At 41.0% G+C, this 24,781-nt stretch overlaps 1 protein-coding gene across 2 annotated transcripts in view; it reads left to right on the top strand.

Annotated features, from left to right (window-relative positions):
* The window catches only part of runx1 (RUNX family transcription factor 1), a 215,778-nt gene that overhangs the window by 110,476 nt on the left and 80,521 nt on the right, over nucleotides 1-24,781 (top strand). The gene's annotated exons all lie outside the window — the stretch shown is intronic.

Below are 24,781 nucleotides of genomic sequence, written 5' to 3'. Positions count from 1 at the left end.
CAGATTTATCCTAGGTTACTCCAGGAAGCGAGAAAGGAGGTTGCTAAGCCGCTGGCGAAGATCTTTGCTTCCTCACTCTCCACGGGAGTCGTACCGGAAGATTGAAGGGAGGCAAATGTTGTTCCTCTTTTCAAGAAAGGGAACAGGGAAATCCCTGGAAATTACAGACCAGTCAGTCTTACGTCTGTGGTCAGCAAGGTTTTGGAAAAAATTCTGAGGGATAGGATTTATGACTATTTGGAAAAGCATAGCGTGATTAAAGGGAGTCAGCATGGCTTTGTGAGGGGCAGGCCATGCCTCACAAATCTTATTGAGTTCTTTGAGGAAGTCACGAGACAGGTTGACAAGGGTCGAGCAGTAGATGTGGTGGACATGGACTTCAGCAAGGCATTTGATAAGCTTCCCCACGGCGGGCTCATTCATAAAGTCAGGAGGTATGGGATACAGGGTGATTTGGCTGTCTGGATTCAGAATTGGTTGGCTGACAGGAGGCAGAGAGTGGTTGTAGATGGTAAGTATTCTGCCTGGAGGTCAGTGCTGAACGGTGTCCCACAGGGCTCTGTTCTTGGGCCTCTGCTCTGCGTAGTTTTTATAAATGACTTGGATAAGGAGGTTGAGGGGTGGGTTAGTATGTTTGCTGATGGCACAAAGGTTGGAGGTGCCGTTGATAGCATCGAGGGCTATTGCAGGCTTCAGAGAGACATTGACAGTATGCAGAGCTGGGCTAAGAAATGGCAGATGGAGTTCAACCTGGATAAATGTGAGGTGATGCATTTTGGAAGGTCGAACTTAAATGCTGAATATAAGATTAAAGGCAGGATTCTCGGCAGTGTGGAGGAACAGCGGGATCTTGGTGTTCAAGTGCACAGCTCCCTCAAAGTTGTCACCCAAGTGGATAAGGTTGTTAAGAAAGCATATGGTGTTTTGGCTTTCATTAACAGTGGGATCGAGTTTAAGAGCCGCGAGGTTATGCTGCAGCTCTACAAAACCCTGGTGAGACCACACTTGGAATATTGTGTCCAGTGCTTGTCGCCCTATTATAGGAAAGATGTGGAGGCTTTGGAGAGGGTGCAAAGGAGGTTAACCAGGATGCTGCCTGGAATGGACGGCTTGTCTTATGAGGAGAGGTTGACTGAGCTCAGACTTTTCTCTCCGGAGAGAAGGAGGAAGAGAGGGGACCTGATCGAGGTGTACAAGGCAATGAGAGGCATGGATAGAGTCGATAGCCAGAGACTTGTTCCCAGAGCAGGATTGACTGCCACGAGGGGTCATAGTTTTAAGGTGTTAGGAGGAAGGTATAGAGGAGACGTCAGAGGGAGGTTCTTCACCCAGAGAGTTGTAAGCACATGGAATAGTTTGCCAGTGGTAGTCGTGGAAGCGGAGTCATCAGTGACATTTAAGCGACTGCTGGAAATGCACATGGACAGCAGTGAATTGAGGGGAATGTAGGTGAGGTTATTTTATTTTTGAATTAGGATTATTCCACGGCACAACATCGTGGGCCGAAGGGCGTGTACTGTGCTGTACTTTTCTATGTTCTATGTTCTAAACATATTATCTGGTTTGCTGTAGTACTATTTGTGGAATTTCTGCTGCATTCAAATTAGCTACACTGCAATACTGGCTATCCAGTGAAAGCACTTTCATTATTTGACTATAATACCTGAGACTTTTAGAGACTAAAAGTGGTTTTAAAAAGGCCACTGCTGGCCTACAATGCTTGTTATGATCACCAACCCACAGCTTGAGGCAAGCTCAGGCAGCTCACTTGTTTATAAAGCTGGCTGTTTGAGAATGACCATTTTAATCAAGAGATGTTTAAACTCAATGTGATGTCAAGACTCTTGTTCTGTTCACGCTTGTGTGATAAATTCCATACTGAAAGATGGAAGATTACCTGCAGAGTACCCAGTCTGAAATAGACAATGGAGCTAGACTTGGAACACACAAATAAATCCCGAAACGTCAGCTTTCGTGCTCCTGAGATGCTGCTGGGCCTGCTGTGTTCATCCAGCCTCACATTTTATTATCTTAAATCCCAGTATAGTAGCTTGCTCTTAAGCAGCTCAAAATAAGAGAGAAAGATGGACTGGTAACAGCAAGTATACTGAAAGCTCTACTGTCCCTCTCTTCTCAAAATCAAAGGTCAGCACCCAGTAATGAAGCAACTTAAGAACAACATCTGTTCTCCGAAAACTCAAGATTTACAGATTTTGCCCCTGCTGAATAGGCAGGATTCAGTTTTCAGAATGTAATATATCAAGAAATCTAAGAAGTTTAAATTGCAACTGCCATTACCTTTCAGTCTACACAGATAACCTCACACCCTCTCCCCCACTTCATTTGTAACTTGTGTATGTGTGTGTGTGTGTGTGTGTGTGTGTGTGTGTGTGTGTGTGTGTGTGTGTGTGTGTGTGTGTGTGTGTGGGCGTGTGTGCGCAAGCACGCGCACCTGCCTGTGCACTCACTTCTGAGTGCATTTCTAGTTTTTCACAGCCAGTAGTCTACTAATATAATCTGACTCTTAAATTATGATCTTATTATAAGGGGAGGTGATGGGCTAGTGGTATTATTGCTGGACTTGTTAATCCAGAGACCCAGATAATGTTCTGGGGACCTGGGTTCAAAACTGCCATGGCAGATGGTGGAATGTTAATTCAACAAAAAAAAACCTGGAATTAAGAATCTAATGATGGCCATGAATCCATTTTGAATGAAAACCCATCTGGTTCACTAATGTCCTTTAGGGAAGGAAACTGCCATCCTTATCTGGTCTGGCCTACATGGGACTCCAGACCCACAGCAATGTGGTTGACTCTGAACTGCCCCCTGGGCAATTAGGGATGGGCAATAAATGCTGCCTAGCCATCGGTGCTCTCATCCCATTACTGAATGTAAAAAATTACATTTTAATTGAAGTGTGATACCTGGGTTTCCAAAAAAATTAAATATATTTGTTGTGATCAACTGAGAGGGGACTGAAAAAGAGGAGCCAATCACCCTTCCTTAGCTGGTCATAGCATTGCCCAATTTTCATTTCTAGTCCAAGGATAAAATTGAACAATTTCAGAGTGGGCACACACTGTATTCTTTTAGTTCCCTTCAATGATGCTGGTTTGGGGAATCACTTCAGTTCACTAAGTATAGGATTGATGAATAATCAAGACTTACCTCGTGACTGGTTGATGGTGGGGAGGGACGGTGTTACGCAGTGTTCAGTGCTACACAGGATGGAATATGGGAAATCTACACGGAGAGCTGGAGGCCAGTTTGGTCAGCATTCACTAAGTGAAAAGACAGCTGACAACATTTCAAGAGTGGACCAGTCATCAGAATTAATTCAGCTACTTGTTTCATTTAATTCAGGAATACCTATCTATTATTCTCATACTTTGGAAAGTTCTGTAACTCCAGCCAAAAGGGAGGTGCAAATTTCTTAACATGTCCATCGTGACACTTCTGCTAAATATACCGCCAACGGGGACAACATCCAAGGAAATTTCATGGTGCTGTGTCTAATTTTGTTGCAAATTAATAAGCCCAAATTTGTTTGTGGACAGAACATCTCTTCCCTGAATGTGCAATATGTCTGGAAAGAAACTGGAGCAAGTATAGGCTTTATGGCCCCTCAAGACTGCTTTGAAGGTCAGGTGTTATTTTACACGAACTCCTCTTTCCTGGTTTGTCTCCAAATTTTTTAATTGACAGGGTGCCTCAAAAGTTATGGGTCTCAGTCTTGAATATGCCCATTGACTAATTACCCACTGCCATTTGGGATTGAGAATTCCACCTAAAAGGTTATCTACCCTGTCCCATAATGTTGCAAGGTTTTACCTCTCACACATCAGCCTCAGAAAATTAGTCAACAGATTGAACCAGGAAAGAAAAGCAGATCTTTGCTAAATTCATATAAATACCACCCAGACATGTTCCTGAAGGATTGACTTTGAGTTAAATCAGCAATGTGTACTTGAAGAGATCCTATGTCTTTAGTGACAACTTCATTCAGTGGGAATATAGATCAGGGAATCCAGGCTATGATGGTCTAACTGCTTCTTCAACAGCAAGCCCTTCTAATGTGGTTTAGCAATGGGAGCAAGAGATCAGAGTTTACCTTTCAGATAACATACTGTCTAAGAATGTTTCCTGGTAGATTTTTAAATGAAAAGACATTGTGCCTTGTAATGCGTTACTCTTAAAAGCAATTCCATTGCCTAGCCTGGAACTGAAAATCATATCACAATAAATCTTGCCATTGAATAATAATGTAAAAAAATTGGCCATCTATTTTATTTCTCTCCTGGCCTATTCCATGTGAAAATAAATTTCAGGAGAAATATAGAACAGGACAAGCTTCTGACTTGTTACCATCCATTTTAATTACCATAGAAGATCAAGATTTAAATTTGGCTTTCTCAATCCAGTAGTTTAGTCAGTTATTTTGTAATTTACTTCTTAACTGAAGGATTTTAGAGCACCTTGTTCTCAAGCTCAGGAAAATATAGTTGTTGCTATTTCTGAACATTGTATCCAAGGATAGCAGTTTATAAAAACGATGTTGGCGATTGTGAGAAATCGAGAGAAAACTCTCCCAATGTCAGAAGCAACAAATTGCATTTTAGGACATTGAGACAGATTCCTTGCTAGGAGGCAGTGAGATGCCTGTTAACAGGGATTATTGCTTATTGTCATCCTCATTAACACAAAATTTCACCTCAGTGATTCGCAGATTCCTATTCTATCACCCACCGGATAGAAACTAGACACCAGGAATTCCTGATATGAAAGTCAGAGTGGTTGTCTGGCAGCTCCAGCTCACCGCTTACTCGTCTGGAACTCAATCTTGGACATCCAGCAACAATGTCCCTCATATCCATTGACCTTGGCATCCAACAAAAGATATTATCTCTATCCCTCCATTTACAGTATTCTTCCACAGTTCAATGCTGCACTTTGGAGCACTCCAGCACCTCTCATTGTACTGCTTCTGCAAGAGCACCTTGTGCAGATGAAACAGTAACCAGGTCATGATTAGCTCAGACTGCATCTCATGGAGTCATAGAGTCATACAGTGCCGAAACAGACCCTTTGGTCCAACCAATCCATGCTGACCATAATCTCAAATTAAACTAGTCTTGACCCATATCCCGCCAAACATTTCTTATTCATTTACTTTTCTAAATGTCTTTTAAATATTGTAACTATACCCACATCCACCAATTCATCTGGAAGTTAATTCCATACATGAACCACTTTCTGTGTAAAAAAAATTGCCCCTCCTGACTCTTTAAAATTTTTCTCCTCTCACCTTAAAAAATTGCCCCTGGTCTTGAAATCCCCTACACTAGGAAAAAGACACCTGCTATTCACCTTATCTATACCCCTCATGATTTTATAAACCATTATAAGGTCACCCCTCAACCTCCTATGCTTCAGTGAAAAAAGCCCCAGCCTATCCAGCCTCTCTTTATAACTCAAATCCTCGAGACAACATTGTGGTAAATCTCTTCTGAACCCTCTCCAACTCACTAATATCCTTCCTATAACAGGGCGGCCAGAAAAGGGCACAATACTCTAGAAGAAGCCTCACCAACGCCCTGCACCAGCTCAACATGACGTCCCAACTTCTATACTCAAAGGTCTGAGTAAAAAGGGCAAGCACTTTCTTAACCTTACAATATATATGTGACACAAACTTCAAAGAATATTGTACCTGAGCCCCTAGGTCTCTCAGCTCTACAACACTACCTAGGCCCTACTTTTAATTGCATAAGTCTAAATATAATCTCAGCGCTGCTTGCTTTCTGTCCTCAAGCTCACACATCTTGTGCCTCCTTGGATGCTAACAGCATGACTGCCTGGCTATGCCTTACCTTTCTGCACAAATACAAAGCCAGGCAGCCTGTTATGACTGTCAGCACTCACCAGTTAAAGAGTTGCATGTCACTGTGCTGTATTACTGTTACACTATACAATGTGCCAGTGACTTCCACAGAAAACACACTGTATGTGCTTCAACCAAATGGCCACATCTTGAAGTTGAGGGGGTAGGAGAGGCCTAGTGAAGGGGGGTGTCTTTCAATCAGAGGATTCCAGCACAGTAAGCCATGGGCAGACTTCAATATCAGTCCATTGGGCATAGTCAAGGAGTTGCTGGAGGGGTCAGGATCAGTATGGTATCCTGATGGGGGTTGAGGAGACAATTTCAATTAAGAGACCCCACCTCCAACACTGTTGTAGCATTTTCACCACTTTTCTTCTGGGCTGAGAGAAAGAGAGGGATGGAGTGAAATGGAAGTGATGGCTCAGCTGTCAATGCTGCTTCAGGTATGATAATGATGGTAAATAAACTCAAAGAACTGTGATACAGGAAAGCTGAAACAAAAAGAGAAGTGCTAGAGAAAATGTGGATATGGAGTCCATGAAGTGCTGGTGCCCCACATAGTGTTCCTTTGCTAAGCAGTGAGCTAAAGCTGCCAGGTACCTTGTCTGATTTCCATGCCAAGATTTATCAACACCTAGCTTCTTTGGTGCATTTGGTAAGAATGGAATCTGAATATTAATGAGGTGAGTTGGGCTGTTGATAATAAGGTGTCTAACAAGTAATTACCCCCCAAAATGTCCAACTGAAAAACTCATCTCACTGTTCATCACCAGCATAAAAGATGATTTGCGGTAGACCTTGCTTGATTTCTCTGTCAATTGTGCCACTGCCCATGTCACTCACATCCCTATAAGATTCTGCGACTTATATTTATTATATGAGCAACTCTCACTGCACATCACCATCTGTTATGAGGCTGTCTGCAGTGTTGCATACCATGGGGTATATTTACAGTCATCATCCTCCTCTAAGTTAAGGATTGAAATTGTCCATTTGATCTGATGTGGTAGAGGTAGACAATTTGCTAGTCTAATGAGAAGATGCTGTTGTCCTAAACAATATTTAGTTTAATGCATGCTAACAACTAAGTACAAGTTACATTGATGTGATAGCCATTGAGACCATGCAGAGGTCTTTAATGGTAGATTGTACTCCTTCAAGATTGTAAGTTGTTCTTCTACCAAGTCCATACAACATCATCATAGTGTATGTTGCTAATGGAGATCCTCACTGTTACCCTTTCAGAACCTTGCATCCTCAAGCAATATCTCTATCCGTCCTTGTTCCATTAATAATATTAAACACATGTGTAGAATTATATTTATCTCTACTCTATCTCCCTTCAAATCTCTGACTTCACACATTCACAAATCTTGAAGGTTTGTCTATTTTCCTAGAATATGTTCTCTTCAGTCTTGGGAGGTTGATAGATTTTGAGTTTAAGACGATTAATTTCGTTTCTGTTCCAGACAACATGGGGGCTAACCACCCTTTTAAACTGGAGAGCCTTTTGATGTGTTGAATTTTCTTTGCACAAGTTGTCTTTCCTGCTAAAACAGGCAGTGCTCCATTGCAACACGTGGGGGACCTTTAATCTCATGTCTTTCATTTTCAGAGGAATCCTTTAGCACCTGATCTCTGTCCTAATTTTTGTATTGATTTCTCAAGCATTTTGTTTTCTAATTTGTACCTTAAAAATTGAGTGGACTCTATGGATTTCCTTTGCCAAGGTTGATTGTGTCCTCTTAGATTTGGTCCATGTTTCATTCAAACTTTTGCTTTTCATAGCAGCTCAATGGCTTTCTCCAGAATGAAATCTTCTTTTGAGCTGTGTCAAAGAGTCATCAGCAATACCAACAACATTTCTGTCTCATATAAACTCTGACTTGAAGTCACCATAGTCACATTACTCCACTCATCATTGGTGATCATCAATAAAGTTATCTGCAGGTTCCCCTGGATGCTGAACTCTTCTATTAAACATTTCTCTTTCTAGAATTTTGTTAGTTTTGAGGTTGATGTAACTATCAATGGCTTTCAGAACCTCATCAAAATTGTTTATTGCTACTTTTACATTTTGACAGGCCAAAATGTCATGATCTATACCCTTAATAATACACAGGAGTGTATAAACTTGTTTAGCTTCTAATTTAGTATCTATTCAAGAAGATATTCTTTATCTTAAGAATTGTTTTCTCAAGATATCCCACTCTGAGGTTTACTTGGCAAATCTCTGAAACTAAATCTTCCTGGCAATATTATTTCTGATTCTTTGTCTTCCTAGTATGATGATTTATTTCCTTTGCTCAGTGGCGGGTTTTCTCATGCTTTACAGGTCAACATGGATGGCTTCTACTTTCTGTGGTTAAAATGGAGGATTTCTGACTCTTTTGTGGTTTCTCTGTTATTTTGAGGCTAGATGAATAGTTCCCATTTCTTCAACAGCATTACTGAGTGAAGTCAAGTGCCTGTGACATTAATGACAATGCCTACTTTAATCACTTTAATTTCTGGATGATCCTCGATGTTTGAGGTTTGAAGAATGATAGTCTTTTTTTAGAGATGGTAGGAGAAAGGGCCTAGGCCCAAAATGTCAGCCTTCCTACTCCCCTGATGCTGCTTGGCCTGCTGTGTTCATCCAGCTTTACATGTTGTGGTCTCAAATTCTCTTTGGTCACTGCTTTTCCTGAATAGTACCCTCTGTCTGTGTGCTTTAATAACTATTTGCTTTTATTGTGGTTTAAATAATGGATCTCCTGCCTTTTCTGCAGTCTTAACAAAGTCTTCTGACTTTCTTCATCTGCCGTACTATCGCATGTTTAGGTTGTGATTATGCTTTTGTCACATTAACTCCAACTTTGTAACACCCGTGAGTTTCCAGCCTCAGTTTGAATGGTTTTTATGATTTCCCTTATTGTATCTGTGCCTCATGGAGCTCCCTCACAATGGTCCTTGATCTGAACTGTAAGTATTTTTCATTACTTCTAGATTTCCCAAGCTGTAATTCTACACTATTTGTTAAATGTTTTCCCTTGGTCAGCAAGATTTTAATTTTACTCATGGAGTCTCCAATGTCTGGTTGCACCCCAGCTGAAACCCAATTTGGACTGCTCCTACAGATCATTGGCACCCAGCCTTGGAGTGACAAATAAAACAGCCCCATTCCTTTTGGCAGTGCATCTCTTACAATGTCGGAAACACTTTAACCATCAACTGTAGATTCTGTCTTTTTGAATTTTACAAGTTTTTTTCTTTCTGTAACTTTCTTGATGCTCTTCCTGCTGCTGAGTGTCAGCATGGACAGGATTACTAAAGCTGTGTCTGAAAAGAACAAATGTTCAGGCTTCCACTTCTGCCATTGTGTGATTGGATCCAGCTAAATGAAATCAGGCACCACAGCTCACCATGCTGTGTGAACAATGCTCACCATTGACTGAGGCAGACTGCTCCATTGTTCAACATGGGATAGGTTCGGCTTCACCAATCTTTTTTAGGATAGGATTATAAAGGGCCAACTGGTGTGGGAGCAGAAAACCCCTTGCTAGTCTGCCAAGAGGAGGCTCTCGTGTCTTACAAGATGTAGTTTATTGCATATAAGCATTAAGCACAAGGTACACTGACGTGATCGACATTATTATAGAGACCATGGAGAACCTGAATGATATGTCTTACTCTTTTGGGATCTTATGCTACTCAGCCACAAAAGCACATACTAAATTGTCTATGGCATTCTACTGTACCCTTATATACAATATATTCAATAATATTCATTATTTACAATTTAATACTCCTAAAGAGTATGAACATATTTAATTAAACACAGTATTTTGAGGTTAATGCAATTTGTTTATACAGCTTTGTTGTCAGGTGAGCAACAATAAATTGTTCCCAATTATCAGGTGGTAAGGTGGTTCAATAGCAGCACTGCTGCCTCACAGTGTCAGGAAACTGGGTTTGATCCCACCCTCGGGCAACTGTATATTTGGAGTTTGCACATATTCCCTGTGTCTGGATGGGGTTCCTCCCACAGTTCAAAGATGTGCAGGTTAGGTGGATTGCACATCTAATTACACACAGTGTCTAGGGATGTGTAGGCTACTTGTATTACCTGTGGGAAATACAGGATTACAGGGATAGGATAGGAGGTTGTGGGGCAATCGGTTGTTCTTTGGAAGGTTGGTGTGGATTTGGTGGGCTGAATGGCCTGCATTCACACAATAGGTATGCTATATTTAAAATTAAGGTTTTCAGAAATACTTAACTTTAGATTCATAAGCATACTTACAATAGCATATTTAACATGCAAATTATAACACAAATTGCATTGATAATGTATATGTTCGGCTTCTGATGAAGTTGCTAAGAAGTCACTACAAAGGTAGACAGCTGCTTCCTGTGCAGCATATTGAGATGTATTCTCATTCATAAGTGTCTAATGGGCTGTGACACAACATTTCTGTCACCTGAGAATCTTGTTCATTCTCTCTTTGTTGTCATGATGTGCTGGGAGGACCCTGCAGTCCCATCTCACTGGAAAGAGAAGCACAAGTGTACAAGTGCATGACTGCCTCTGATGTCTCAATTTTTCAAAGATGAAGGAAATAAATGTGTAGCCTGTTTGAAGGCTTTTCTTTTTAGGCATATAAGAATACTTAATTAGATTTCATTCTTTGACAATGTCTTTATCACACTCAATATTGGCTTTTCTTACAAGCTTTGAAATTTCAGGCTTGGAGCCACCTGTACTCTATTCTTCATTGATCTAGTTGCTTCTCCTACTCCTGTCAGTCTGCACAAAGGGCCTTGGACTTTCAGCTGCTTTTCTTATTCTTAAAAATATGCTGTATGCAAGTATAATTTATAAATGAGAAAAAGATAGCCGATTGTTATAACATCAAGGTCAATGGCTGTCCAGTCCAGGGGCTGACAGAATTATTGCACAGATTTTTATTTGTTTTTTAAGGGTTGGAGGTAAAGGTGTATTTTAAAGAACCAAAAAATATTATGCCTGATAATCCACAAATAATTAAATAATGAGTGAATTACAATCAGCGTTGCCTTTAATTCTGCAAACAGAAACTACACCTCAAAAAATCTACTTAAATTCTTTCTCCACAAGCCCCTTCTTCTTTTAATAACTTGGCACATGTATTTTCCCAATCTTCTTTCTTTGGATTCTTAAGTACTGGTATGATCACTCCTCTTTAAATATTCTGCACCATTTAACATCATTTTGAAACAGATGCCAAAGACTACACAAGAAATTCTAAATATGGACTGTGCAATATGATCATAATCCACTGATTTATGAAAAAATGTTCAAGAGATGCATCTAATAGTTGATTACCTTGGAGGGAAGTGTAGATAGTGACAGCCTGACAGCCTGAATACATATGAATGTAATTGCTATTTCAACTACTTCAATATATTCCAATTGCAATATCTCTTTTAAGACAATGTACCTGATGTAACCTTGAAGGGTCAGATTACTTTAAACTTATGGCCCATTCATTATTGTGCCTACATTTTTACTTCAGGTATCACTTCACACCACCTCACATTTATCCATCTTGAAAATCAACTTGGAATTCCAACTCCACCTGTCTGATTTAAATATTATTAATGTCATCAGCAAATTCAGCTAGTGCAAAAATAATAATCTAAAACAAGCCTAAAATCCCCTACTAATCACCCCTTACAAAATATTTATGTTTACCTTCTATCTCTAATTCCAGGTCCAATAGATAATGAACAATTTATTTCTGAATTCTCTGTTAGACTGCACTGTAAAATTACAGATGACTTCCTTCCACTATGAATTCATTTACATAGACAGGATACCACTTCAAAGAGGTAAAGTAACTTGTGGATGTGATCCTGGACTAACTAGTGGTGGGACGGTGGGGTAGAATTGTGAGGTACTCTTGTAGGGCATGGGTGGTTAGGTATTTCTCGGGGAAGATCAGGTATTCTGAAGGGAAATAGATGTCAGTTATCCTTTGGATTTGCTAATTATAAAGAAGATTATACCAAAAAAAGTTGAATTGTAAAGATGTCAAAAGCATCAAACATGTCAAGAACTGTCACAAATTGTCAAAAGTGTCAAACCTGATGACAGTATCAAATCTGACAAGAACTGATAAACTGTTTATGAATTGGTATTCTTTTCACAATACAGTGTCATCACTTGAAGGTATATAATTGCGTTAGGTATGTGGCATCAAACAATGCATTGGTATGGTTGGTACATGGGATGCGTGTACAGGTGAAGGAATATGAGCGGTGGGGACTGGAAGAATATTTTATATTTTATGCCTTTGCTTGATTTTTGAACACAGTGCTGAAGGCCCAAGGTGAGCTGTCCACCCAGCCCACCTTGAGAACAGGCAATTACTTCAACTCTTTCTGGGTTCCTAGGATTGACTTCCAATCCAGCTCATTACCATTGACGCCCAGCTACACCTTATTAATTGATTCATGATGTATCATGGGTAAATCATGATGACATAAGAGACGTATAATTTAACCACACATATGTATTCCATGAGTATCTTAAAGGTTTTCAGAATTTAAAATCATACTTTAACAGAAGTTTAACAATCGACTTCTGAATAAGCTTGCAAAGATCTTATATTCTAAAGTAGCATAACATTATTTTAAATTCAGGATTAAACCAAAAATATGAATAATAAGATCCAACATTGATCCCAGATAAAATGGTTATGTGGAATAGGTCATTCCAAAAGATTAAAAAAAAGAAATGTTAAACACAGTAGATTCTTAGAGTCATAGAGTCAAACAGCACAGAAACAGACCTTTCAGTCTAATCTGTATGTGCCAATCAGCAATCCCAATCTGACCTAGTCTCATTTGCCAGAATTTGTCCCATATCTCTCTAATACCCATATACCCATCCAGATGCCTTTTAACTGTTGTAATTGCACTTGGCTCCATCACTTCCTCTGGCAGCTCATTCCATACTCACGCCACCCTCTGCATGAAAAGGTTATCCCTAAGGTCCTTTATAAATCTTTCCCCTCTCACCTTAAACCTATGCCCTCTCATTTTAGACTCGTCACACTAGGAAATAAACCTTTGTTACTCATCCTATCCATGCTTCTCATGATTTTATTAGCCTCTACAAGTTCATCTCTCAGCCTCTGATACTCCAAGGACCAAAGCCCCAGCCTAGATAACAAAGTGCGGAGCTGGATGAACACAGCAGGCCAAGCAGCGTCTTAGGAGCACAAAAGCTGACGTTTCGGGCCTAGACCCCTTCATCCAGCTCCACACTTTGTTATGTCGGATTCTCCAGCATCTGCAGTTCCCATTATCTCTGATACAAAGCCCCAGCCTGGACAGCCACACCCTATAACTGAAAACCTGAAGTCCCGGCAACATCCTTGTAAGTGTTTTCTGCACCTTCTCAAGTTTAGCAACATCTTTCCTGTAGAAGGATTACCAAAATTTTATTCTAAAAGTGGCCTCACCAATGTCCCGTACAGCCGCAACATAGCATCCCAACTTCTATACTCAATGTTCTGACCATTGAAGACAAGTGTGCCAAATGTCGTCTTCACCACACTTCACCTGTGACTCTATGTTCAGGGAACTTTGCACCTGTAACCCTAGGCCTCTTAGCTTGGCAACACTCCCTAGGATGCTACCATTAATTGTATAAGTCCTGCCCTGGTTTGTTTTACCAAAATGCTACACATCACATTTATCTGAATTAAACTCTATCTGCCACTCCTTGCCAAATGGCCCATCTAATCAACATTAAAAATGAGGAATTGACACTAATGAGGTGGTACTGCCCTGTTGATGGTACTTCTTGATAGATTTAATGTTAACTCAAAGCCTTCACCATAATTTTAGCTATTGCAAAAAATGAAGTTGTGCTGTTGGAATCACTCTGCATCGCACACCCGGCAGCCAAGTTAACTATCTGCCTCTTTGCCTTAAAAGTGCTTTGGGGTATCATGAAAGGTGCTACATGGATGAAAGATCTTTCTTTGAATATTTTCTCATATTTTTGGTAAATATTTTGAACAGCCTAAGGTCAAGAAGGATAAAGGTGATTTCATGTTATGTGGATTGCTATTGTTTCTGCACTTACAGGCCTCCATGTCTATTCTCTGCAAACTAAAATCTTACATCAGGGTTTTGTCAACTGTAATAATTTCATATTGTCTGGAATTCTTAACCGTGATAATTGACATGCCCTAGAACACTTGACATTGTAAGATCAGCTGTTTCTTCACTGTAATTTATTGGGTAAAGTTTGATTGGCTCCCACTTTACATTGACATTATTAGTGAGACTAACAGCAATTACATTATATTGGAGGAAATTGTACGGCAGATTCCAACACCTTTCTGATTTGATTTGATTTACTTTTGTCACACGTGCCTTGGTACAATGAAAGGGCTTTTTTTGTGCGCAGTGCAGGCAGATCATACCATAAAAGTACATTAGGATAATAGACAAGAGAGAAGAATACAATGTTAATGCTGCAGAGAAGGTGCACAAATAGCTAGATCAATATTAAATTTAAAACTTGAGACGTCCATTCAGAAGTCTAATAAAAGTGGCTGACTTTATTATTAACCCTGCCAATAAGGTCGTGCTGTTGTAGTCTGGCATAAAGACCTCTACAATGCAGAGTCTGAGCGCCAGCTCTCAGATTCGTCCTCCCGGCTTCCCCTGGGCCATGACCCCACCATGATGCATCAGTCCATTGTATCCACGATGGTAACTGCTCTAATTTCTTCCGGTGACTTCCCCCCCCACCACCCCGCCCCCCTCCACTGCTAACAAGCTGATCGGGCCCCCAGCCCCTCACAACTTGCTTCTATCTCCTCCCAAAAATTTACTCATTGTTTCAGCCTGCTCTTGCCCCACAGACTCCTCTCTTCCTACCTTGACTCAGTCTTCTCCTCCCTGAATCAATCCTTGCCCACGTACATCCGTGATTCCTCCACTGGGCCATAAAAAGGTGGAAAAGGAAGGAGCTGGTTTCCAAACCAGACTCCTCACTCCCTGCAATCCCATCCCATGATAATCCCATGAGGAGTAATTTCATCACTCAAAGAGTTGTGAATCTGTGGAATTCCCTGCCCAGTGAAGCAGTTGAGCTTACTTCATTGAACGTTTAGATTTTTGAACAGTAAAGGAGTTATGGGTTATGGTGAGCAGCCAAGAAAGTGGAGCTGAGCCCAGGAAAGGATCAACCATGATCTTATTGAATGGTGGAGCAGGCTCAAGGGGCCAGAAGGCCTACTCCTGCTCCTTTTTCTTAGTTCTTGTATGATTCCCAAAGACTAGGCCTCCTCCGATGATTCTCCAGAACACCAACCTCAAGTAGGATTGGACTTCAGAATTTAGGCACGTGATTCATCCAGGCTGATTGGAGCTTGATCTGGAAAACTTTTTCACTGATGGTGGTGGGGGTATCAGTCACACCTGAAGACTACCTGCCCCACTAGGTGCTCTGACTCCCAGGCTGTGATACTATTGATGTACAGAGACTGCACAATGACACTGACTGCAGAGTCTAATTGCTGGTCTCATTGCACAATTCTGAGGCAAGTCTCAAAGCAGAGTCTAAATGTCCTTGCCTTGAGGTTGACCGTGAGATATTAGTCTCATCTCAGATAAACTGCTGGTCTCAACATAGAAATGGGGAATTAGTCTTCATGCAAAAAATTGTGATATTAATCTCAATGCATACACTGAAGTGCCAGTGCCTCTACAAAAAAAACTATAGCAATTCTCATTAGATTTTAAGGAATGACAATCTTAAAACTAGTTTTAATTTGTTGGAAATATGCAACATCTCAATAGCAGTTCCACCTACATCCACCTTGGTGTTTCAAACTAAATATTTTATGTAAAGTTATGCAAAAAAAATTCCATGGAAAGTGCACATTTATATTTGTTGACTGCTCTGTAAAATCAATCAGCCACTGTTTAGCGTGAAGAAAGTCTTTCATTTCCTTTGCCGAGTATCGCTGCAGCATTTTCCATATATACGATAACAAAGTGTGCATGAGCTCACTATTGTGTTCTCACTGATGATCTATAATATCCTCAGAAGACTTACTATAACTTCAGAAGGTTAGCTGCCATAGGCCTTCTGACGAACCTTTGGTATTAACTGAGTAACTGAAAAAATATACACGCTTTTGCTAAGTTAAGGAACTGATTATAAAAACAGAAAGTTGGAAAATAATGAAAAGAAGCAGAAAACTGGGTTAATGTTTCAGGTGGACCATTTTTCCAAGAGCCATCTTTGGAATTGATTTTAAATCAAGGTCCGTTCTGCTCACTCAGTTGGATACAACATGTTTGAGAAAGAGCAGGGGAGTTATGGCCAGTTTCCTGGCCAATATTTATCCCTCAATCTATATCATGAGAACAGATCACTCAATCACTATCACATTGCTGCTTGTGGAAGTTTTCTGCACACAAATTAGTTGCTCTGTTTCCCTACTTTGCCACGGCAACTACACTTCAACAGTAATTCAACATTGTCATCAAGTCATCGAGATATGCAACACAGAAACAGGCTCTTCATTCCAACCGTCCGTGCCGACCAGATATCCGAAATAAATCTAGTCCCATGTGCCAGCATTTGGCCCATATCCCTCTCAACACTTCCTATTCAAATACTTATCCAGGTGCTTTTTAAAGTTGTAATTGTACCGACCTCTGCCACTTCGTCTGGCAGCTCATTCCAATCACGCATCACCTTGGTGTAAAAAAGTTGCCCGTTAGTTTCCTATGATCATCTGCACATGGGAAATAGATAGCAGGATTGAAAAGTTAAAGGGTTGAAATTTGTGTGAGTCATGAACAGTACTTCTAGCTTGGTTTTCAGGGTTACCAGAAACTGGTTTTCAAGACTAGTTTATGTGCTCAAGGCGAGTGTTGCATCTCCATAGGCAGCTAACGGGCAACTTAAGTCTTTCCCCTCTCACCTTAAACCTATGCCCTCTAGTTTTGGATTTACCCACACCAGGGAAAAGACATTGTCTATTTACTCTATCCATGCCCCTGATGATTTTATATACCTCTAGAAGTTTACCCCTCAGCCTCCAATGCTCCAGAGAAAATGGCCCTAGTCTATTCACCTTCTCCCTATAACTCATCGGCTATAAAATAATTTGGGAAGCATTAATGTTTTGGAGAATTCTGTACATTGCAAGTCTTTTCTCCATTAATTTTACATTTCGAGTATTGTTGTAGTCTTGATGGAGCCATTATCAGTGAGATGCTGCCTAGAAAGTCCTGGTGTCAAGAGTAAAAAGTATGGGGCTAGATGAACACAGTAGGCCAAGCACCATCTTAGGAGCACAAAAGCTGATGTTTGGGCCTAGACCCTTCATCAGAAAAGGTGATGAAGTTTTCTGATGAAGGGTCTAGGCCCAAAACGTCAGCTTTTGTGCTCCTAAGATGCTGCTTGGCCTGCTGTGTTCATCCAGCCCCATACTTTGTTATCGTAGATTCTCCGGCATCTACAGTTCCCATTATCTTGGTGCCAAGAGTGTTGAGATGGTGCTTGGTCATCCAAAATCACTTGTTGTAGTTTTTCTTTTTATTTATATGTTTATATAAGGTATAGGTTCCTTTTAAACTTGACTAGAATTTACGTAAAACCTTTATTGCAACAAAACATAATATTTGACACACAGGCGTATATCAGGGCAGATGCCATAAATGTAGTCACAAAGGTAGTTTTTAAGGAACATCTTAAAGAAAGTATGAATAGTTGGAGAGGTGGAGAGCACTTTTAAATAGCTATTAATCAAAATGCTGGTGGGTCATGGTTTCTCTGTGTTCAATTTTGTGAAACCCATAATCAACAATAAAGAAAACAGAGCAACAATCAGTTACCATACATGAGTAATAATGTTCTCTTTGTATTTCTGAATCATCTTAGCGAGTAATTTTGATTTATTCTCTGGACCTCCGAATCAGAAATCATGATTTATTCATCTGCACATGGGAAATAGATAGCAGGATTGAAAAGTTAAAGGGTTGAAATTTGTGTGAGTCATGAACAGTACTTCTAGCGTGGTTTTCAGGGTTACCAGAAACTGGTTTTCAAGACTAGTTCATCTGCTCAAGGCGAGTGTTGCATCTCTATAGGCAGCTTGCCCCATTGGCGAAGGCCATGTTGGGTTGTCTCACCAGCTGTGGCCCTGAGGGAAATATTAGTTTGGGATACGAGATCAGCCATTTCAAGCTGTGAACAATTTTCAGATTAATGGCAAAAAGGAAGGAAAGGCCCACTGCCATTTTCTACTCTCCTGTTTTGCGGTTTACTGATATTTAATTGTTTTCTCACAGTAATTCCAAAGGAAAATAAAACCCACTGATCTTTAACTGGTTTTTATTCATTCAAGGGTTGTGTCCTTCGGGCCAGAATTAGTTGTCCATCCCAGCTGCACTCGAGAAGGTGTTAGTGAGCTTCCTTTTTGAACTGCTACAATCCATCGAGGGCAAGTACTGCCGCAATGTTGTCAGGTTGGGGTTCTATGATTTTGACCCAGCTACACTGAAGGAACTGCAATACATTTCCAAGTCAGGATATTGAGTATCAATATGGAATCCAAAATCTCCAGGGTGATTAAATGGTAACTATGCCAAAGGTATTAAATGGAACCATCAGCTGCATATTTGCTATTTTTTTAATTAATAAATCTATCAAAGCATACTAACACAAGATACCAAGGTAAAAGATCTGGGCAGAGGTGATATAAATCTTAGTATGGTGATTAGGTAATGCTGAGTAACGGCATTAAAGGTCTTTAGGGTAGAGACAGAGAGTGGACCTTAGTGACTTAAGCAGGATAGGTTAGAATATTGGTGTATTTCCAAATGCTTAAAGCACTGTAGGCTGTCAAGCAGCCTGTCAGAAACAACACTGTCAATCCTCTACTTTCAGTCAATCTAATACATTGGGCAAGTAGCACGCTTTGGGTCAAAGGCATAATGTATAGGAAGGGACTCATTTACAGTCACTGATCATTAGCCCCCCCTACAGGTGCAGTTCAAAACTACATCTTATATTCCATTAAGTATGGTACGGTAATTACCACAGTCTGAAAACATTTGCTGACGGCCTGGCTCTTAATACGAAACTTCTAGGCTCCAATTCCACAAGTAACACTTGGCAACCTTTTCAAAATACATAAAATGCGCTGAACTATAAATGTCTTTTGCTTTTATAGTTTGCCTTTCACTCGCAGAGAAGTTTACTGTTAATCAAACAGTAGGCCATTCTGCTGAATATTATTCCACCAATATCATTTCTAAATGGCCGCTAATACTTGGGCTGCTTAAAGTTGATCATTAGTGTTAAAAAATTGTCATTTAAATGTTTAGTGGGAAGGGATTGATGCAGTGAGTCAGGTGTCTATTTTAACCACAATCCAGTCGAAAAGCCTGTGCCTCTAGTTTATGCTTTATATTGTTCACATTGTCCTGCATGAACAGAAGGTGAGGACAATCCAACTTAAGAAAATTTCCTCATACATGATCGCAGTGTCACCTTTGTAGATAATTGACATTTTGTAAAATTGGGACCAGTGGTACAGGGAGGCCCTATACATGGGATTGGTAGCCTTAATGGCACATTAACTCCAACCTTACTACAGAACAGTCAGAAACAGTCGACCCGCACAGGTTAGGAACTGACTGGCATAGATAGGATCCTGACTTCAATTTTGAGTGCAAACCATTACTGTGGAACCAGAGGAGCAGGAGGTGATTCCCCATTGCTCCATCAAAATACTATGGGCTCTTTGTCTTGCTTCAGCATCACCTCACACTCCCTCAGGTGTATCGAGGAGTTATGACTTCAGCCGGAAGAGAAATGGGGCAGGAAGTAAAAAGGGAAATTGATGGACTGCAGACCATTTTGCATCCCCCACCTAATTGCAACAATCCTGCTGTCCAGGCCACTCACCCCAGTACTCATCCCAGTATCATTGTTGTCTTTCTACATTCTACTTGCTATAAGTGTATCAGCTTGGCATGGTTTAATCACCTCTCCAGGGCTTGAACGCTTACGCCAGGCTCCCATCCAATGTGGTGGATTGCTATATAGTCAGAGCTGTTGGGTGAGAACTGAAGCCTCATTGCCTACTTGATTAATGTTAAAGATCACATTGAAGAGCAAAAAGCAGCTTTGGCCAGCATCCTTCCCTCAAGCACAAATAAAGCTGGAGGGCCAAGTTCATAATCCTTAAATATTTATCTCAAATAAATTTTAAAAATAGCTGTCCTAGACATGGGTACTTAATGGTTAAGGGCCTCCATTAACATAGCAAGCAGTGACTTCCATGCAGAGGCACTGAGCATTTATACACAATGTTGCATAGCATGATTACACCTCAAGTGTTGGTTTGCTTTTAATTAGAAATTTTAAATGTTCCCAGGCTTCTGGCAGATGTCTTATCTGATGCTTTTGAGGCACGTAGGCCTTAAGAATTTCAAAGCACAAGAAGATTGAAGACCATCTAGTTCATGAATTACCCTACCTGTAGTCACATGATTTTCTCTTTCGATTTTCTATTTCTTTGTTCATGAGAATTGGACATCATTGGAAAGACCAGCATTTATGGGCGATCCCTAACTTTCTTTCAAACAGTGCTGGTGAGCTTCCTTCTTGAAACACCACAGTCGGTAGCACCCCCCTACAGTTTTGTTAGGAAGAGAGTTTCAGGTTTTTGACCCAATGACAATCAAGAAACAGCAAGGTAATAGAATTGTTGATAACTTATGGAAATAAGTTGCTGAAAGTTCCAAGGGCAAACTGAATGCTCTGTACCACCACCTGGGTTGCTGTTTGTGGAACAAACTGTGTAACATGGTGTACAGCCTCAGAACAGATCAGAGAATCCCTACAGTGTGGAAACAGGCCCTTCAGCCTAGCAAGCCCACACCGAACCTTAGAGAATCCCACTCAGACCCATCCCTCTATAACCCACGCATCCCTGAATACTACAGGTAATTTAGCATGGCCAATCCACCTAGCCTGCACATCTTTCGACTGTGGGAGGAAACTGAAACACCCAAAGGAAACCCATGCAGACACAGGGAAAATGTGCAAACTCCACACAGACAGTCACCCGAGGGTGAAATCGAACTCGGGTCCCTGGCACTGTGAGGCAGCAGCGCTAACCACTGAGCTACCATGCTGTCCTTAGGAAGGGCATCTTTTTGGGCACCCCTCACGTCAGTCAGGAACATACCTTCATTCCTAAACGTTAGCTACATCAGATTCCAAGGACTCCATTCAATTGGGCATCACATTGTCCCGCAAAGAAAGGGGCAGAATTTCATTGATGGTGTCTGGAACTCACAGGGTTTGGAAAATGTGTTGGCCAAATGGAATAGCTTCAGATATATGGAGGCAGCAAGACATGGACATGAAGTGAGTTGCATGGATAGGTAGGTGAGGGTGAGGTGGAGTATTTTGATGTAGGCATGAATCCTGAGACATATCCAGGCATGCAAGGGAATGCTGCTGGATAAGTGGTGAAGGTGTCGTGCATTGAGCAACACAAGAGGTGTGGTGGCTCACAAATGTTATGCAAAGGTGCATTCACTAACCCTGGCCTTACATGAGGTCATTAGACTTCTCATGATACATCTCTGAGATACTTGGGTCTGGAAGCTGACCACCTGCACTCGGTTCATTCTGAGGGCTGGTGTTGTGGGTCTCCTGCACAACACCCCCTACACCACAGTCACAAGGAACTGTGGCATCTCTTCTGTTTACCCACCGTTAAGGCCTTCAGTATGACAACTTGGATCTTCCTCTCCAATCTGACACGTTATTTTGCTTAGTTGAGGTTGCAGCAATGATATTCAGCAGCAGCCTTAAAAAAAACACACACACACATATGCGCGCACGTACACACACATGCACACATACGCACATATTCACACACATGCATGCGCACACGCCTACATGCATATATGCATGCACACACACACACACACACACACACACACACACACACACACACTTTAACATACTTCTAATCTATCGTGTCCCAAATTCATGGCTAAAAAAAGTGAGAGAGCTTCCTCTTTATCATCTAAGTGTGAACACAGCAGGCAGTATAAGTCGAATCTGAAAGTCCCACGTCACTCTGTGCACTTTCCAGTTTTTTCTTTTCACCTGACAGAATCACAATATTGCCCAAAAAAAGGATTGAGAGTGAGTGTGGGAAAACAGTTTGAATTAGCAGGGAATTAACTGGCAGTCATTTTCTAAGTCAGTGTAAAGCCTTATAATGATGGAGCTGTTTGTTCTCTAATATTCTTTTAATTGTACAGTTGTAAGTTTCACAGGAAATAGACACAGATGAAAGATCTAAAGAAATTACTGTGTGTGACAATCAATGAAGTCATTGGAAATGCAAGCTTCTAGAAACGATCGAGTATTGTGACAAGAACAGGCCCATAATTGATGAGCTATGCATCAGCAGCACTGTGCTTCCTGAATGCCATGGCTGATTTTTTTTTAAGATTCATTCTCAGGACCCTGATTTATTGCCCATCCATAGCTTCCCGGTGAAAATTATGGCAGGCTTTCTCCTTAAACTGTGGGTAGCTTAGCTGCTTCAGATGGCATGGCAGTCAGTCGTGTTGGAATGGGACTGGAATCACGTATGGACTAGAACAGGTATTGAGAGTTTCCTCTCCTAAAGGACATTTCTGAACCATCCAAGTTTTTACAGCAACCTCACCCCTTTCCTGATAACGCATGTCTATTTCCAGGTAGGATTGATAGTGCAGTCAGGGTAATGTGGTCTGCCAGGTGGACCTTATAGAATGTACATTCCCTGTTTGGTGCTGTTAATCTGGTCTAATCTGGGAGCCCTCGCTGACAGATAAAAACAGGAGGTCAGACTTTCTGTTCACTCTTATAGTTGGCTCTGAAGAAGGTGGACCAGCGTCAAGTACTTTGCACATGTGAATAAAGGGTGGCAGGGTGGCATGGTGACGGTATACCAGCCTCTGGAGTTATTTCAGATAATCCTATAAAACAACTTTGTTGTACCCGTACCTAAGTGATTCACTGCACTGTACTTTGCATGAGAGCTGGATTTCTTGCATTTATCTTAAACTGGAAAGGGAAGGAGAACAACTGATTGACAACATGGTCCCTGCCAAACAAGAAAGAAATTTGAAATTGTTAATCACAATTTGTTAACAATACAGCACATCAGACGTAAATGTAATTGATGACCACCAATTCATAACGAATAACTCCAGGGCCATATTTTCCTCCTGAGTGGAGAAAAAGCCTTTAAACAATTTTAAAACAAACATAGTGCCTGTACGTCAGTGATGCTTTTGGTCCCATTTGAAGATTGACACTCTTCATCTCAATGGCTTCCTGGTCTGTGCTTGGTCTCCACTGACATAAGTGAGAGTTCCTGCCATAGGAAACCCTTGCTTCCAACTCCATGCACTTTCTGACTTTTGCCTTATATGAACATGAGAAATATGAACCAGAATGATTATATGGCATTTTGTTCCTGCTCCACCATTCAATAAGGTTAGAACTTACCTTCCTACCTAAACCTTGTACAAAATGTGGAGGAATTTGTACAAAATGCGGAGGAAATTGTACAAAATGCAGAGAAATTGTACAAAATGCAGAGAAATTGTACAAAATGTGGAGGAATTTTGTACAAAATGCGGTGGAATGGAATTGTGGGAGATATAGCAGTTTGGATTGGAAATTGGCTTGCTGAAATAAGACAGAGGGTGGTAGTTGATGGGAAATGTTCATCCTGGAGACTAGTTACTAGTGGTGTACCGCAAGGGTCGGTGTTGGGTCCACTGCTGTTTGTCATTTTTATAAATGACCTGGATGAGGGCGTAGAAGGATGGGTTAGTAAATTTGCAGATGACACTAAGGTCGGTGAAGTTGTGGATAGTGACGAAGGATGCTGTAGGTTGCAGAGAGACATAGATAAGCTGCAGACCTGGGCTGAGAGGTGGCAAATGGAGTTTAATGCAGACAACTGTGAGGTGATGCACTTTGGTAGGAGTAACCGGAAGGCAAAGTATTGGGCTAATGGTAAGATTCTTAGTAGTGTAGATGAGGAGAGAGATCTCGGTGTCCATGTACACAGATCCTTGAAAGTTGCCACCCAGGTTGACAGGGCTGTTAAGAAGACATACAGTGTTTTAGATTTATTAATAGAGGGATCGAATTCCGGAAGCAAGAGGTTATGCTGCAGCTGTAGAAAACTCTGGTGCGGCCGCACTTGTAGTATTGCGTACAGTTCTGGTCACCGCATTATAAGAAGGATGTGGAAGCTTTGGAAAGGGTGCAGAGGAGATTTACTAGGATGTTGCCTGGTATGGAGGGAAGGTCTTACGAGGAAAGGCTGAGGGACTTGAGGCTGTTTTCATTAGAGAGAAGAAGGTTGAGAGGTGACTTAATTGAAACATATAAAATAATCAGAGGGTTAGATAGGGTGGATAGGGAGAGCCTTCTTCCTAGGATGGTGACGGCGAGCACGAGGGGGCATAGCTTTAAATTGAGGGGTGAAAGATATAGGACAGATGTCAGAGGTAGTTTCTTTACTCAGAGAGTAGTAAGGGAATGGAACGCTTTGCCTGCAACGGTAGTAGATTCGCCAACTTTAGGTACATTTAAGTCGTCATTGGATAAGCATATGGACGTACGTGGAATAGTGTAGGTTAGATGGGCTTCAGATCGGTTTGACAGGTCGGCACAACATCGAGGGCCGATGAGCCTGTACTGTGCTGTAATGTTCTATGTTCTATGTTCTATGTTCTATATAAACTGCACATCCCTATTCTATTGCCATAAGTCTTGATTTTGTTAGCGTCCAA

This window comes from Stegostoma tigrinum, chromosome 12, assembly GCF_030684315.1.
Source record: "Stegostoma tigrinum isolate sSteTig4 chromosome 12, sSteTig4.hap1, whole genome shotgun sequence".
Lineage (NCBI taxonomy): Eukaryota > Metazoa > Chordata > Chondrichthyes > Orectolobiformes > Stegostomatidae > Stegostoma > Stegostoma tigrinum.
Note: the sequence above shows the minus strand (reverse complement) of the source record. Positions and strands in the feature narration are given on the sequence as shown.